We start from the raw sequence: 11,738 nt of genomic DNA, 5'->3' as shown, positions 1-11,738 counted from the left end.
GGTTGCTATATGGTACTAGGTGACTAAAGTTTCAAAGAAATTCTGCCATCTTTCTGGTCTGAGAAACCAGGAGAAAAAGAACTTGGTGGTCATAGCCAGTAAAAGTGAGGGGTCGATCCTAGCTATAAAACAGCCAGAAGAGGATCGTCAGCATATAGACTGCCAAGTCTCCAGCTGAATCCTCAACTAGACATACCCAGTACATAATCAAAGGGATTCGGCTAAAGATAAAGGTCTAAACCAAATTTTAAGTTGATGCTCTAAAAACCAGCTTAGCAATTTGTGTCTCTCCAAGTAAATTGTCTAGTAAAACAAAAACATAAGCAAACTTCAGAATAATGTAACATTCAAAATAAGTTTTTTTATGTTTGAAGAAGAAAAATGTGACTCATTCTAAATGTATATAATCAATAGGAGACATCAAGGTGACTCAAATATTGAAATTGTCATAGAAGGACATAAAAATAGCTCTAATAATTATGGAAAAAATGAACTTGTGATGAATGTAAATATAGTAATTTTGAGCACAAAAATAAAAGATTTATCAGACTGGCTCAAAAGAAGACTAGAGATGACAGAAGAAAGAGTGAAATTTAATAAACATTAATAGGCACTATTTAATTTTAATAACAGAGAAAAAATTAAAACATAGTGTCTCAGAAACTTGAAAGACAATATCAAAACGTCTAATATATGTGTAATTAGAGTCATAGGTAAAGTGGACAAAAAAAATGGAACAAATACTACTAGAATTAAAGTTAAAAATTTCTCAAATTTGGTGAAAGAAATGAATTTACATATTCAAACAACACACCAAACTTTAAACAAGATAAATGCAAAGAAAACCAGTCTAATTGTGTTGTTCAAGCTAACTAAATAAAATTCAAATATCAAAAAATATATATTTATAATAAAGGATAGGAGTAAAGGTGAATAGTCCTATAAAGTAACAAAATGCTTACATTTTTCATAAAGTAGTCCAAAGTTAACTGTAAGTAGATCATGAAATAGGTATTAAGATACCTATTGTAATTTCTAGAGCAAGCACTATAATAATGCAAAGACATATGTGTAAAAAGCCAATAGATTAACTAAAATGATATCCTTGAAATGTACTATGGTTATCTAGCACAGTGGATAAAAGTATGAGTTAAACATACACGACAATAACCATAAGTACCACTTCTTAGTCACAAATATAGGAGTAACAAGTTAACAAGTCATTTAAAAATAACCTTGCTAAATCCTGTCATTTTTATAAGTTAGTCAACACTGACATATGGAGTGACAGCTCAGAGAAATTTGATTTGGAGAGTTAAAAAAAAAATAAAACAGACGTTGCCATGGTATCAAATAGTAGTAAAGAGATTTACTTTTTATAATTTTTTCATTCTCCAGATCTATATATCTATATTCCTATATATATTCTTCCAAAAATTAAGATAAGAGAACAAATTGGCACAAAACATTGAGTTATTTACACAATAAAATATTATGTTACAATAAGAATTAACTGATTAATGGCTGAGTCATGTTAAAAATAAGAAAAATACTAGCAATCAACAAAAAGAAGATATTCAAACCGACAGTAAATGCATAAAACTATCCACAACATTCTTGTTGTCAGGGAAATGAAAATTAAAATAACATTATAATTCTACCTCGCAAGCCTCAGAATGGCTAAAATGAAAAGTGTTGGTGAGGAAGTAGAGCAACTGAAATCCCCGTGACTGCTACTTTACAAAACTGATAGTATTGACTACATCCAGACATATGTATACACTGCGTTTCTGTAACTTTACTGCTAAGAATATATGCATATGAAATGCATACATATATTTAGTAATTAGCATACTCTAGTATGTTCATAACAATATCTACACAGGTCAAAAACTAGAAACATCCAAATGCCCCTAGACAATAAAACGAATAAGTAAAATTTTCACTAAAAAGATTATTTAAAAAATAATGACATGTAAAATATTTTAAGTTGCATTAAAATATTTTATCTATCTATCTATTTATTTATTTATTTATCTATCTATCTATTTATTTATTTATTTTTATGGTGACGTTGGTTAACAAAATCCAATAAGTTTCAGCTGTACATTTTAACAGTAAGGCATATATATATTTACACCATGTGTTCACCTCCCCATAGTTAGATTTCTTTCTGTCACCACATATTTGACCCCCTTCATTCTGTCTACCTCCTCCCTTGAATTAAAATAGCACATAAAAAAGTAGCAGAGATAGTCAATAAATAATTCTTTGGCAGATCAACAAAATCATTTAAAGAATATTAAAATAAAATTAAAGGTAAAATAATACAGAAAATGATTCAATAGTCATCATGATAAATCCCAGGGATAGGTTTGTTTTAAATCTTAAAAATAATGGAAAATTTGTTTTAATTTTTTAAAATAAAGTTGTTTGAAGGTAGAAATCACAAACAAAATGTACAGAAAATATTAGCAATTAAAGCACCATTTATAGACATTAAAGAAATGTGAATAATGCTATATATTTGAAAACTTGTAATTATTTAGCAAGAATAAGAATAAATGAACCAAACCAAATTTGTTGTATATAAGGATTATCTGTGGTGCTTAAGTAAAATGCAAACTCTACAAAAGTTCTGATAATTTACATTTGTGTTGTGGCATAGGGATCAACCTTTTAGAAACTATCCTGAAATTCTAATGCAGGTGATCTTTGGAAGGCTCTTTGAGAAATAGTAACCAAACATTCAACTCAAAATTCTGTTTACCAAATGGAAAAGGGAAAATCTAGCTTTAGGTAAAGCTTTCTAAGCACCGTACTGACACAAACATTCAAAACAGTAAGATTAAACCTTATTTGTATTACTAGAGGGTGAAACAAAAAACTTATAGAAAGGAGAGAATATATTTTTACTTTCTTCTTTATACATTCTTTGATCTTGAGTTCTGCCTTGGAATTTTTTTAAAATTGATTAATTAATTTATTTTTCTGGTGACATTGGTTAACAAAATACAATAAGTTTCAGCTGTATATTTTAACAGTAAGGCATATATATATATGTACGTATATATATAAATATATATATATTTACATGATGTGTTCACCTCCCATAGTTATATTTCTTTATATTTCTATATTTCTCTATAGTTATATTTCTTTCTGTCACCACGTATTTGACCCCCTTTACTCGGTCTACCTTCCATCCCCTACCCTATAGTACATGTCCATGAGTCTCTGTTTGTTTGTCTGCCTTGGAATTTAATTCACAAACATGAAGCCAGTTAAGGAAAAACGTTAATGCCAATGCTTATGTTGTTCTTTGAACTAATTCTGTGAAGGCGCAGACATCGGTAAGGCAGCAAACCATAACCTCAGAAAAGAGGTAACTTATACCAGGTTCTTCTAAAGCAGAAATGCTCACAGGTCTTAAAGAAAAATGGCATCTAATTTCTACTTTAAATTATTCAGTATTTTCTGTGACTGTCTATTATACCCCTAAGAAATTGCTGCCTTGGAGAAAGAGAAAGAGCTTGTTCTCACGTTTTTGTTACCAAAACAGAACTAAGAAAAGGGAGAATGGTATGGTATATGAGTTACATTACAATAAAGCTATTTTTTAAAAAGATAAGAGAAACCAAGATATCAGCAATGTACAGATCCAATTACAAAGGAGTGATTAATTTTGCAAGTTATTTTACCTAAATAATAAAAGGAAGGATAGTTCTAGAATGCTACATGACTTGAAGAAATAATTATGCTTGGATGACCACAGAAAGCTAATACTTTTTTATAGTACTTAAATTTTGTAATACTACTTGATTGATAAACTTTCCTTGGAACACAGCACATATTTTGGCTCATGAGTTTCCAGAGGAAAGAACAGCTCATATAAAAGGGCTAGCAATTGTGGTAACATTAATATTGAGTAAACAAATAAAAAAATATATTAATTAAATTCTGGTTTTTACTTTCTAAAAATTCATCTAAATATTCTAGAAGAATATAAACTCACCAAACTGTCAAGTGATTAAGTATTAAAATGTTTTTTAGGTGATGTAAGCTCTATGTATTTTAACAGAGTAGGAAATTGTGATCTTTTTATTAGAGAAACAAATATTTTTAGTGGGTATGCCCTTTTTTAATATGAATTATTCTGAGCCACTGTCATCCTCAGAAAGAAAGAACAGGTTTTCTTACTTCCTCTCTGTTTATTACTTTGACTACTACAACTTATTGGAGGTTTCCATATAGAAATAGTTTTCAGCACATTTATTTTTCTTATACATTAGTTCCAGCTCTACAAGTTCTGCCTCTGAATAGAGACTAAAACAAGTCTGAAAAATGTATGAGTACAAAGAGAAATTTATATGTGACATTAAACAAATTGACTGTATATCATGGTTACCCAATAGACTAAGTACTCTGAGTAGTATTAACATAAGGCTTTATTGTGAAATCAATCTTTTCTAAGATGTAGCAGAAGAGTTTATGGGCCAAATATTTATTTCTCTTATGATCTACAAATGTTTAAAGATTATAGTGGCAAGATTTAATTAACACCAGTATTTGTTATTTTCAAGATGCCAAATATATATATATATATATAATATTAAAATGTCTTTTACTTTAAAGCAAATACAGCTTGTTCTTTTTTCCAAAGAATGTTAAGGAGATGCTGACAACTGGCTAATATTTTTAACATAATTAATGGTATGTTATTTTGAATCTTTCAAGCAATGCACCATTTGTTTTTTAATCTCCTTATATTTAGACATAATAGAACAGTTTAAAAATATGAATTAAACAAAGTCGTTAAACTGTGATGGAATTTTAAGATATCCTCTTGTCCATTGCCATAACTCTACCAGTAAAGTTAGTATGTCCTGATAGTACCGAAATGACAAAGGAAGTTCTGTGGTCGCAAAACTTAAATTAAGGCAAGTAAAAAGACAATGACTAATCATTTCAAGTTACAGAGCATAATCAAAATCAGAAAAATAATTCAAACTGGATCGAAGTATTAAATAGCTAATTTAAAACTTATGGCCTTGGATATAATTTAAACACATAATTGGGCCCAGTAAGATGGGAAGATCACCAAATTAGAGGTCAAGATCCCATGAGTCTTGGTCTATTCACTGCCTTTATGACCTCAGTTTCCACATCTATAAAAAGAGGATATTGAACAGAGTCCTCAATGATCCTTTCCCCCCAGATTTTATGGTTTATTTTTTCAACCAAAATATATATTCTCTTTGGATATTTCTATTATCACAGAATTACATAGTTCTTAGATATTCATTGTATTGGAATCATAACATTTATTTTAGCTTACTTTTAACTGGAAAATCTCTGGAGAATATTGGAATTACACAACAGTTGTCTTCCAATCTAATCTGATAAAGGTTTATTAAATATTTATATAATGAAAATAAATTGCAATGGTAAAATTATGAAAACATAAAATTTCAGGCCAATGTTGGGAGATAAAATATTGTAAAGATTTAGTATCATCCATGTTGCTATGTGTTTCATAGTCAAGTTGACTATAAAACAAATGAAAAACGAGCACACTCTTTTTGTCTCTGAGATGGTGAATAGTAAATCATACTGATTACATTATAAATCAACTGCTACTTATCCTAATTGAAGAGACTCACTTTTAGTGGAATGTGCCCTTCTCTTGTTTTCCTTTGTGATTGGTGGTCACTGATCCATCCACATTCTTTTTTTATTCAAATTTTTAATTTATTTTTCAGTTATAGTTGACATACAATATTATATTAATTTCAGGTGTAAAATATATTGATTATACATTTATATACCTTACAAAGTGATCCTCCGCATAAGTCTACTACTCACCTGGCACCATATATAGTTATTACATTATTGACTATATTACTTATGCTGTACTTTATATCCCTGTGACTGTTTTCACAACTGGCAATTTGTGCTTCTTAATCCTTTTTACCTTTTTCACCCATCCCCCAACTCCCTTCTCATCTGGCAACCATTGAATTGTTCTGTTTCTGTGAATTTGTTTCTGTTTTGTTCATTTATTTTGTTTTTTAGATTCTACATATAAATGAAATCATATGATATTTATCTTTGTCTGACATTTCACTTAGCATAATACTCTCTAGGTCCATCTATATTGTCACAAATGGCAAGATTTCATTCTTTTTTATGGCTGGCTAATATCCTTTTGTATATATATGTACCACTTCTTTATCCATACATCTATTGATGCACACTTAGGTTGCTTCCATATCTCAGCTATTATAAATAATGCTGCAGTAAACATAGAGTACATATATCTTTTCAAATTAGTGTTTTAGATTTCTTTGGGTAAATACCCAGGAATGGATATGCTAGGTCATATTTTTAACTAATTCTATTTTTAACTTTTTGAGGAATCTCCATATTGTTTTTCATAGTGGTTGAACAAATTTACAATGCCACCAACAGTGCCTGAGGGTCCCCTTTTGTTCACATTCTTGCCAACACTTATCTTTTGCTGATTTATTTACAGTAGTCATTCTGACAGGTGTGTAGTGATATTTCACTGTGGTTTTGATTTGCATTTACCTAATGATTAGTGATGTTGAGCATCTTTTCATGTGCTTGTTGAACATCTGTATGTCCACTTTGGAGAAATGTCTATTCATGTCCTCTGCCCATTGACTTCATTAGATTGTTTGTTTGTTGATGTTGAGCTGTATAAATTCTTTATATATTTTAGATATTAATCCTTTATCAGATATATTATTTGCAAATATCTTCTCCCATTCAGTATGAGGCATTTTCATTTTGTTGATGGTTTCCTTTTCACAGTCTTTATCTCATTGGATATTCTTATCCTTTTTGTCATAGATTAATTGACCACATAGGTGTGGGTTTTTTCCTGTGCTCTCTATTCTGTTTTGATTTCTATAATCTTGTAGTATAGTTTGATATCAGGTAGCAAGATTCCTTCAACTTTGTTCTTTTTTCTCAATATTGTTTTAAGAAATTAAAAAAAAGAATCCCATTTACAATTTCATAAAAGAAAAACATAAAATACTTAGGAATGAGTTAACCCAGGAGGTAAAAGACTATTACTCAAAAACTATAATACATTTCAAAGAAATTGAGAAAGATACAAATAAATGGAAGGGTATACTGTGCTCATGGATAGGAAGAATTAACATTGTTAGAAAGTGCCATACAACCCAAAGCAACGTACAGATTCAATGCAATTTGTATCAAAATACCAATGGCATTTTACACAGAACTAAAATGAATAATCCTAAAATTTATATGGAACTGCAAAAGACCCTGTACAACCAGCCACTTTCCTCTTAGTCTCCATTGTAACCAACAGTATGCCTTTCACATGAGAGAAAAGTATGACTTCACTGATTAAAGATTTATTTGTGTCAAAATTAATTACACTTAAAGGACTCTAATCTTGGTCCATCTGCCTTCTGTGACATTCTAATGTAACTTTGGATTTCTCCAAGAGAGCTAAACTATTTTTCCCCTTTGGTTCTCTATTTGTTCATTCATTTAATAACTATTTAAAGAGTACCACATACATGTCAGTTTTGTTTTAAGCAATGTAAATATAATGATGATTTTTAAAAAGTCAGGTACTAGTTTATATATCTGGTTCGGGAAAAGGCAGATAAATTAAAAATAAAGAGATTAGTTACATATAAGTGCTCTAACGTAAGTAAGACAGGGTGATGAGATTGAGAAAAAACTATGGTAGAATTAGGGGGTATGAATGTGGATAGAGTTGTCAGGAAAATCCTCCATGATGGCTTACACTTAAATTATGAGGAGAAAGTCATAAGAATACTTAAAGGAAGAACTTTATAGCCCTGACTACATATCTGTCTGATCTGTCTCACTTCTTTCCTTACAAGGCTAACTTCTATGCCAAAGCTCAGTTCAGATGTCACTTCTCTGGGAACATTTTCCTGATGAACAAGATGGGATTAAGTGCCCAATCTCTGTCAACACTTAATCTCAGTGAATTGCAAATATGTTTTCTTGCCTATCACTTTATTGGATATATTGAAGGTAGGTAGAGATTCTGTCTTGATCTGTTGTTTTCTCCCTGCACTTAGTAAGTGGATATTAATGATGAATGACTAATGTAAAAAAAAAAAAAAACAAAAAAAACTACTGACAGTCAATAAAGATTGCATCTTGATTCATCGCTTGACATATTGATAATTAATGTCTAATCTCTTGAGACACTGAGATTAATTATGAGGAGAAAGTCATAAGAATACTTAAAGGAAGAACTTTATAGCCCTGACTACATATCTGTCTGATCTGTCTCACTTCTTTCCTTACAAGGCTAACTTCTATGCCAAAGCTCAGTTCAGATGTCATTTCTCTGGGAACATTTTCCGGATGGACAAGATGGGATTAAGTGCCCAATCTCTGCCTCAAAGTTAACACTTAATCTCAGTGAATTGCAAATATGTTTTCTTGCCTATCACTTTATTGGATATATTGAAGGTAGGTAGAGATTCTGTCTTGATCACTGTTGTTTTCCCTGCACTTAGTAAGTGGATATTAATGATGAATGACTAATGTAAAAAAAAAAAAAAACAAAAAAAACTACTGACAGTCAATAAAGATTGCATCTTGATTCATCGCTTGACATATTGATAATTAATGTCTAATCTCTTGAGACACTGAGATTAATGTCTAGCCCAAACTCTGTGGCAAATACTTAAGATGACACTTTTCTTTCATATAAGCTTCATTTCTGATTTTTCATAAACTATCAATAAGGGCTTTCTGATCTTATGCTACTATTTTAGAGAAAGCAGATTTTCATAGGAAAATAAAGAGAAGTTAAGTTGCAATTGCAATACATTTAACTTAAAAGCAGCCGAGAGCAATGAGTTTGTTTACAGGTCCTTCCTACAGATTTAGAGAAAAAAACAATACTTTGATTCTTCAAATCCAGAAAAGTGACTGAAACCCTTAGAGGAGTTCCCTGCACTCAGTTTCCTTATATGTGTATTTGTTTAAAACATAGGAGAAATATTAGAAATCATCACATTTATACATTTCAGTATAGCATTTAATATAACCTTTAATGTAACCTTATTGAGAGGAGATGGAATGATGGAAGCAGAGGTCAGAGTGATCCAATGGATGGCTTTGAAGGTGAAGGGGCTATAAGAGTAGGAATGTGGGTGGTGTCCAGAAGCTGGAAAAGGCAAAAAATGGGTTCTCCATAGAGCCTCCAGAACAAATACAGCCCTGCTAACACTTTAATTTCAACCACAGAAGACCCATTTCAGACTTCTGACATCCAGCACTACAAAAAAAATTAATTTGTGTTGTTTTAAGTGACTAAGTTTGCAGTAATTTGCTATAATTGCAATAGGAAACTAATACAGGAACATGTCATTAACCTCTTAGTACTTTCAATAGCCTGTTAAATCAGAATTTCAGCATTTGAATAGTTGTGTCTTATTATCATCATGTTTGTGTTTTGAAAAATGTGTGTTATTTCTTTGGTTGCTAATAACAATTATGTTTTCATTAAAATATATTTGCTATTTACCTTTAAGTAAATGACATATCCTGCTATTTACTTTTAAGTAAATGACATATCCTGAGATTAAAACCTGGGGGCTAATATATTACAATGAGGAGCAATTACTCTAACATTGCAAGACAAAGTGGAGAAAAGTACTTTGCAAGACAAATTGCAGAAAAGATAAGTTTGGAACATCTTGGTATGCCAGAAAGCAAGCAAGTGCTCAAAGAATGATGCAGGCATGTCAAAAGGACACAGGAGCTTATCTTGAAGAGTTTCCAAAGGGAAAATTTGAGAACACTTTGAACACCAAATAAAGATACTAACACCTTGACTGAAAGAGGAAACTATGCGCTTATACAGATATAAGCAAACAAACAGAAAGTTTCATGAAGAATGTGATCAAATACCTAATTACAATGAGAAGAAAATTAACTTTACAGTGGAAAAGCTTGGAAAATATCATCTAAATCGAGAGATCAAAATAAACATTATTGGTTATGGAGCAAATAGAAATTATGTGCCACCTATTAAGGTACAACAAGAACACAATATCATTAATACAATATTGAATGTCAACTGTAAGTTAAAAAAAATTATAAAGAACACAGCATCACTTCTGTGATATTACTTTCAAAAATGCATAAACCTAAGCAAATTCATGAGGAAACAGCAGAGAAACCTAAATTAAGGGATATTCTACAAAATAAATGGCCTGGAATTTTTAAAAGTGTCAAGGTTGTAGAAGTTGAAGAAATACTGAAACACTATTTCAGAGTGAAGGAGACAAAAGAGACATGATGACTAAATGCAACAGCTCATGATGCTGAACTGGATCCTTGTGCTATAAAGGGCATTGTTCAGACAATTGGAAAAATTTGTTCGGGGTTTGAGAGTATGCAGTATTAGTATATCAACGTAAATACCCTTATTTGATGGTTAATTTGATTATGTAGAAGAGTGTCTTTGTAGGAAAGACACTAAAATATTTGAATAGGTAGGGTATCACATGGGTAAGCAATTCTCAAATGGTTCAGAAAAAAAGCTTTTGCTACTATGCTTTCAAGTTTTCTGTAGTTTGTGATTTAAATTTAAAATATATACTTTAATTTTGTCAGCTACTCAATGAGACCTTTACTAGCTACTCAAAACTTTCATCCCGATGGTATTTTATATTCCCCTTCCTTCTTTATTTTTTTCGTTTGGCACATACTTTTTATTTATTTATCTAGTTTTGTTTTTTTGTTTGTTTGTTTCACCCAAGAACATCTGTGAGGACAGAAATGTTTGTGTGTTTTATTTACTGCTGTGTTTCTGAGTGCTTACAATATTGCCTGGAGAATAATAAATGCTCAATAAATACTTAATGAATAAAAAAAGTATGACCTTATTATATCTTAATTACATCATCATTCACTGCTCAGAACATCTTTTGTTTTACAGAAGAAATCACCAAGTATATCTTTTATTTTATTTTATTTATTTATTTTTTATTTAATTTGTCTTAGACAAGGCAACCCTTGTCTAAGACTGCAAGGTCCTTGTCAGCTTACAATCCCTTATTTTTTTTATGTTTTACACCTATAGCACCTGGTCGTCCTAGATAGTCTCCCATCCAAGTACTAATCAGGCCTGACCCTGCTTAGCTTCCGAGATCAGATGGGATCGGGCTTGTTCAGGATAGCATGGCCATAGACACCAAGTATGTCTTTTAAAGCAAATTTACCTGGCTGGTTGATTCATCTAAATTTTCACAAATATATATATCTAATAAAGTGTGCAGATATCTGTGCATGTTTTTGTTTTTCTGATTTGCATTATGCCTAGCCTACTGAGACTTATTTTCATTAGTCCTTGTTGAAGTTTTATCTTTTACAATCTAACCTCATAATATTTTCTCACTTATTCTTCAATGGCATGAGTTATGTGGTTCCCTAGAACTCATAATAATAAAAACGTAAAATTAATTTGTGGATTTCTCAACCCTCAGAACAAACACTTGAAATTAAAATATTCTCAATATATACTAATTTCAAAGACTTATTTCACAAATTTTCTGGGAATATAAATTTCAAAACTGAGATCACTCTTCAAATACATTCTAATTTTTGTTATTAAGACAACTGCATTTTTGCTTTCAAATTACAATTTATAATCATTCTCACCTATGCTATTTGGAAGT

The 11,738-nt window shown here is 30.7% G+C and overlaps 1 pseudogene; it reads right to left on the bottom strand.

Moving 5' to 3' along the window:
* Positions 1 to 11,134: 11,134 nt before the first annotated feature.
* Positions 11,135 to 11,253, bottom strand: LOC112472335 (annotated as a pseudogene).
* Between the last annotated feature and the right edge of the window lie 485 nt (positions 11,254 to 11,738).

Source organism: Pteropus alecto, unplaced genomic scaffold (assembly GCF_000325575.1).
Source record: "Pteropus alecto unplaced genomic scaffold, ASM32557v1 scaffold76, whole genome shotgun sequence".
In the NCBI taxonomy this organism is placed as follows: Eukaryota; Metazoa; Chordata; class Mammalia; order Chiroptera; family Pteropodidae; genus Pteropus; species Pteropus alecto.
The sequence above is the reverse complement of the archived record's forward strand: the minus strand, read 5'-3'. Positions and strand labels throughout refer to the sequence as shown.